Source organism: Xenia sp. Carnegie-2017, unplaced genomic scaffold (genome assembly GCF_021976095.1).
Source record: "Xenia sp. Carnegie-2017 unplaced genomic scaffold, XeniaSp_v1 HiC_scaffold_20, whole genome shotgun sequence".
Taxonomy (NCBI): domain Eukaryota; kingdom Metazoa; phylum Cnidaria; class Anthozoa; order Malacalcyonacea; family Xeniidae; genus Xenia; species Xenia sp. Carnegie-2017.
This window is the reverse complement of record NW_025813483.1, coordinates 1,344,355-1,351,487: the sequence shown is the minus strand read 5'-3', so window position 1 is coordinate 1,351,487 and position 7,133 is coordinate 1,344,355. Positions and strand designations below refer to the sequence as shown.

At 33.2% G+C, this 7,133-nt stretch overlaps 1 protein-coding gene across 1 annotated transcript in view; it reads right to left on the bottom strand.

Annotated features, from left to right (window-relative positions):
- Positions 1-5,431: 5,431 nt before the first annotated feature.
- The window catches only part of LOC124441294, a 14,444-nt gene continuing 12,742 nt past the window's right edge, over positions 5,432-7,133 (bottom strand). The window contains exon 6 of the transcript XR_006946936.1: positions 5,432-5,442. The gene's annotated coding sequence lies outside the window, so the exon portion shown is untranslated. The remainder of the gene's footprint in view (positions 5,443-7,133) is intronic.

Here is a 7,133-nt window from a genome sequence, read left to right as displayed (position 1 = left end):
TCAAACGATATCACGGAAAAAAAGTTAATAACATTTGCCAATATTGAGGATTCTTCAGCATTTTGTCTGACAGCTAAAAGCGAAGCTTGTAACATACTTCTAGGATATTCCGAGTTAAATTCAACAAAAGTGGCGTCCATGTTTTCTTGTTCTTCTGAAAATATTTTCTTTAAATATTCTTTCCAAGTAAATGAGCAGCTTGCTTTGTTTACACGACTGACATAACAACCAGCGGCAGCCAAAGCCAGCGGTTGACGATCTAATGCGTGGGATACTTCATTCAACAATTGATCATCATCATTTTTAATAGTGTAATGCTTCAACAGTTGAAAACATTCCCTATCATTCATTCCACTTCTGATAGAAATATGTTTGTTAAACTCGTCGTCTTGAGGTACGGCATATGTGTTCTGGATAGTTACTATGATTTGTCCATTTATCCACATGGGATCACCAACTTGGGGGAGTAATGAAGAAATTTTGCTGAGCTGTGCCACGTTGTCTACAATGATCAACCAATTTTGCCAGAATTTTAATCGTGTGGATACTAACGATCGCAAATTCTTCACTTTGTCTGCGATGGAACAATTTTCATCTTCAAATTTTTTAATCATATACTTGTCACAGTTTAAACGGTATCCAAGTTCACAGTAAGTTTTTAAAAGAGATTCCTCATTTTTTCCATCGAGAGTCATTACAAACGAAGTTCTATTTTTCCAATCACACGATATTTTTTCACAAACCTGTCTTGCAAGTTGTGATTTACCACTGCCAGGATTACCAGTGATGTAAAAATATGTCAGTTTATCATTGTTATCATTGCTTAATTTTTCAAGATCTTTTATAATTTTATCTCGTAATTCAGTGCGTTCAACAAAAAAATGATTAGATTTTGAAGGAAGAACTTGGAACGAATTAAAACACTTTCGATGATTTTTTATTTTATTGATTTCATCGAGAGAAAATTTTAAATCTTGAAATGATTTTTCAATGATGTTGACTATATCATCAAAATCATCATCTGAACATTCCCTTTCATACCAATGTGCGTACTTGTTTCTTTCACAACGAAGTGCATGAACAGCATCCTTTGTTTTTTTGTCAAGGTGCTTTCCAATTGAATTTGAAAAAATTATTGCATCAAATAATATCGTACAGTCCCACTTACTGGTATCTCCATCTTGATATTTTTGTCGAGTTTTTTGGTCTAACTTTCTTCTTGATTCTAAATTGTAAAATTTGTTACCACTGTTGACTGTATCATCCCATTCTCCATAAGTTGATTTGTAACGAGAGTTCCATTGTTTAATGAAAAACTGAGCAAGTTCCTTTTGCACCACGTTAATTATTTGCTGAATGTAAGACAGATTTCTTATTCCTGACGATTCCATCTGTACAAAAATTTGGTATATATCAACAAGATAAAAATCAAGCAAATAAAAAAATATTATACAACCCTTATTAGGTTCCATTGAAGTCCGAATTTACATGATGACGAAATCAAACTTATTTTTAATTGATTTAACTTCACAAAAATCGTCTTAAAATTACAAAAGAACCTAAAAACTAATAATGACAGAGAGCATGTATGCTACAGCTTTTACCAACTGCAGTATCCTGTCAAACAACCTTTAGAAAAATTAAAAAAACATGATATTTTATATAAAGTTTACGTTACAAAACAGACATATGAATATATATTTCAATAATTTGCGTAGTCATTTGTGAATGATGTAACAATGTTCAATATCACATTGATGAGGAAATCAGAAAATTTCAGTTTTGATTATTTATTACGACGAAACTTTGCATAAATAAGCCTTTGCAGCAACAAAGACATTTGCAAAGCTACAAAGATTATCTAAATGCTGCATTTAAAATCTGGAACTATAAGATTTAAAAAGAAATCTTTGATAGGTACCTAACTTTAAGGTTTTAGCAACAAAGATATTCCTTCTCTCAGTGGTCTATTGTTTTTTCTACCACTAGGAGGTGTGATTACAATCAAGTTAACCTCAACTTTGAACTCAGTATTTTACTTCACAGTAACTTAGTAGAAACTTCTTTGCAACTTCCTAATCACAAACACTGACTCAGCATTTAGCATATATCGAATTTCACGATCCCTTCGCCTTTTTATTCTGATATATCTGTAGACGGTGTCTTGTTCGTCACTCTTAACAATTCAACTTCTTTATTTTCATGTATACGTTGCGTTGGTTTTAAAATTGCTTCATGTTTGTGTTGATTTTGTTGCAATATATAAACATGACGAATTATTTCAGTGTTGCAGGACCGTCGACATTTCTGCACATGCACAGTTTTTGTAAATTACTGCTTAAGTATTGTCGTTTACTAGAAATGTTGTTTTATTACGATTATTTCTTAACAGTTTTTAAATTCATGAATTTTAGAAACAAAACTCATATTTCATTACGGGGACATTTTTTTTTGGTCAACCACTGTAGATGTGTCGTATCACTATGTGTGACAACACGTCAAAAATAACATTATTTTTTTCAAGCGTGGCCAAACAGAAGACATGATTGGTGATATAATCCTTTTATCGGCAAATTACGTGTTTAATCTGTCTCTGTTTTAAGTGTCATCTCTAAAAATAGGGTTGACATTGACCTTTTGTAACATTATAAATATAGCATGATTTGGAGGTTCTCATTTAGCAGACGTTGACACCTTATGAGTAGTCTGCCGAAATGCATAGTGTTTCTTTCTAGCTGTAAATAACGGTTCCTTTGAATTGTTGGGTTAGTGTTCTGGTTAAAACAGTTCTTTTAAGAACTATTACATTGTTATTATCACCATTCACCATGGTATTTGCTATTTTGAAATCTATCTTTAAGTTTGTCACCACGACAAAGTCTCCGTTTCATAATTAGTTAATCGGTCTATTTTAACTAGAAAAGCCTCAAACGTGGCAAAATTATATTAGAATTTTTGCTGTACACCACCATGTGGTCCAAAAGCTCTGTTTTTACAAATCATAAATCAAAGATTTTCAGTATTTTTCTTTAATGCTATGAATTTGCATGCATCACCTTAGCGTTAACAGCTCGATGAAAGATAATTGCAAAGTTACAAAACGACTAAATGTTTAAAAAAATCCTACTAAATATTTAAAATATCAATGGCATGCATGAGTCCATTTGCAATTTCAAACTTAATTCTCCTCCTGATTCATAAATGTCACTTCATATTATCACAAGTAGTGGCGTAGCTAGCGGTCTGGCTGGTTGGGCCCAGCCCGACCAAATAATTTCCCAAAAATGAAAAATTTGTTTTCTTTAAAATTGGATTTACGAAAATTTTAAATTTTGCGACTCTTTTTGGAATAATCCACAGTCTATTAGTGTAATGTTTGTCAAATTGCGTCGTTATTAGCAAAATTATCATATTTTAAACGTTACTTAGCAACAATGACTAGTGCAATTCTAGTGCCAGGCATTACGCAGTTTAGTCGGGCTCTGAAAATTCAGCCCGACCAAGTAGTAAAATCTATAGTGGGAATATCTGTAATCTGATTGGTTGAGAGTAGCTGTGAACACACTTAAACGTATACCAACATCTAGTCGGGGTCATTTTCAAAAGCGTGACTTGAATTTTGAGCTTTCGAAATATACGTTCGGAAATCGTAATAACTTACATTACAATGGCTTCGGCTAATGAAATCGATATAATAAGTGAACTACAAAAGAAACCATTTTCTGTTCGACAATCAGGCGAGCAAAATATACTCGTAAAGCAGGGGCCAATCCCAAATTTACAAGCGCCTACAGGCAATAGAAGCTTTCAGGAAAGTTGGTACTCGAAGAAAGATTGGCTTTGTGGTAGCTCAGAAAAGAATGAATTGTTCTGTTGGCCTTGTCTTTTGTTTTGCCCTGGATCGTCATCTTCATGGACGCAGACGGGATTCAAAAACATGAAGAATTTCCTATTCGATTGTAAGAAGCATAAGAAGGCAAAATCGCACATGGGTGCTTACAAGACTTGGAAGACCTACGGTTTTCAGCCTCGTGTCGACTGTCTCATGTTACAAGCCAGACGTGAAGAGATTCAGCGTCATACCGAGGAGGTAAGGCAAAACAGGGAAATGTTGAAAACCATAACAGAAGCTGTTTTATACTTGTCTAGGCAAGAGCTTGCATTTACTACCGTGAAATTGGCACCACATTGGGCACCACAATCAACACAACATTCATCACAACAATCATCACCACATTCAACTAAAATTTATCATTCAAAATGATAAATCGAAAAATCGTCTTTAAAACACGTTTTCCATCAAATACAACAGTAAAAAACAATTCTTGACTGTTTATTACTATTTTACTGTCTTTAACCATCACAAAACATGTATAAAAGTCAAGAAATTGAAGAAAACACTAAGATTTATATTACAGTGTACTTTCCATTTCTCTTAATTAGCCTATAATTTAAAACTACACGGTAGAATTTTTTAAACTTGGCCAGAATATAGATAATTATATTGTCTAAATATATCAAAAATCTGGAGATGGCACAAAAATATAAAGTTGTAGAAAATCATCGACAAAGTCGGATGACACGAATGCATAATATGATCTTATATAATTAGGTTGAGAATTTCAAGTCATTGCTAAACAAAGGCCTGTAAATAAAAACTACACGATAGAATTTTTTAACTTGCCATATTGTAGATATTCTTATTGTCTAAACATATCCAAAATCTGGAGGTGGCACAAAAATATAAATGATAGAAAATCAGTTCAGAATGCAAGAGGAACATTTTCAGAAAAATTGAAATTGTTAATCGATATTCTGATCGTGTCAACAACGTAAAAAAATGCGATAGAAAGAAAAATACTGTGGTAAATAATAGCCGATTTCTAATTATAAGATAATAAAGTAAAGTAATTATCTAGTAAGTCTGTAAAAATACAATATAGATAATGCACATGTCTAATTATACCGTGACGTAAAGGTCCTGGATTAAAGTAATATTTGGTCACGACTACTCCACAAACAAATCATTTACTTCACTAGATTCACTATATTTTGAAAAAATTAAAGCGATGAGCAACTAGAACAAATTTTCAAGAAAAATGACCAGCACTGTTACGTCACTGCATAATTAATTTGGTACTAACAACCAAACAGAGTTTACTACTTTTAAACAATTTAGTAAAAAGTGAATTGTATTAATAATTTTTTGTTCACTCTTTAGATTTTGGATATATTTAAAAAAATTCTACCGTGTAGTTTTTTATTTACAGGCCTTTGTTTAGCAATGACTTGAAATTCTAAACGTAATTATATAAGATCATATTACGCGCATTCGTGTCTTCCGACTTTGTCGATGATTTTCTACAACTTATTTTTTTGTGCTCTATAGAGCGGTTTGAGCGGAATGTGGTGCCAGCTTCACAGTTAATACCAGAGTACATTCTCAAGGAATATTATTCCTTTTATTTTTTTGTGCCATCTCCAGATTTTGGATATGTTATAGACAATACGAATATCTACAATATGGTAAAGTTTAAACAATTCTACCGTGTAGTTTTTTATTTACAGGCCTTTGTTTGAAAAATTACATGGATAGAGGAAGTTAATTATATAAGATTATATTACGCGCATTTGTGTCATCCGACTTTGTCGATGATTTTCTACAACTTATTTTTGAACTGTTTCTCTGCTTTACTATATGATCCTTCGGCAATTTAAATTAACCAAAATGGTTCTATTTCCTGCATAAATATCACGCGTTTGCTTTCTAAGATAGCCGTTTCCGACGTTCTAGGGAGTCTAAATTCGGAAAATTTTCTCGCTCGGCGTCAACCATGGTGGCGCCTCGTGAGCCCGACTAAATGTTTTTCGCTAGCTACACCACTGATCACAAGTATAATGAAATAACACATATTTTATAAATATACCGTTCGGACCCAAAGATGAATATAATTGCATGCTAGCAAGCAATTTGAATATGGCAAACAAATACATAACGATAAACAGGCCTTCCTTTCCATGGCAGTAATTATTTTTCGTAAGTAAATTGTTTGTATTTGCAACTTCGTTTGATTGGTATACAATTACAGGATTACAAATTGCTACGGGTATCTATGATGTATATTTCATAGTACTAAGGTGTGACTAATATTTAGTAAAATATATTAATTAAATATGACAAACATTTTGTATTTAAGGTCACATTTATACATCGTAAACACATAATTCTTTATCTTTTGTCTTACAAACCTTTCGCTGGTCGACGGTTGGAGCTTTGAACATTCAATCTTTCAGATAAATTCAACGTTCTGAAGAGTTAAGCGTCAAATGTCTGCGTCGTTTGAGTTGATACGTTGCGTCGTTAGGCATTTGTTATGTAATACAAAGACACAGAATAGATAACGTAGAAGGGCCACTTAGCAAAAATGCGGTCCTAAATTTTAATGCGCATGCGCTACGCCTACCATGATGACAGCAAGATAAACTTACAACTCAAAAATCTTGGCGTTATTACTGAAAAGTTGAAATATTTATCCTGAGACGACCAAATCAAAGCTGTGGTTAATAAAGGCAATCAAGACCTACCCTCAGCATCGTGCTGAAATGGGAACATACAATCAACATATTTTTATGCTTTTTCATGTACAACCAATGTGTACAATTCTATCGAGACCTGTATGAGAAATGCTGTGCCGTGGCTGGGTGGTTCAAGATTATTCGTATTTATTTATTGTAAGAACGGAAGCGGAGAAGCGCTTAACGAACGTCTTTAAATCGAAACAAGGAACAATGTGAAATTTATCAACGGACGGGCTACACTAAAAGATATTTCGTATGACATTGGATTGGTGCTTTAGAATTCAGACAAATTTAGTCATATCCCGAACACTCGATAAATGTTCATTGAAATTTGCAAACTTCGGCAATTGTATTTAATGCCAATGCCATATTGTGTTGGGAAAATTCTTATATTGTATGATTGTAGCTAACTTCCAGATGCTCTTAACTATATGGACAAAAATTTAGACAAGAGGCATCTGTTCACCAGTGGTCTATAAATGGAACATAAATGCTACTGTAAATATTGTGTTGACAGTTGGCGGTAAGCAGGGACAATGGGTGCAACATTTTAT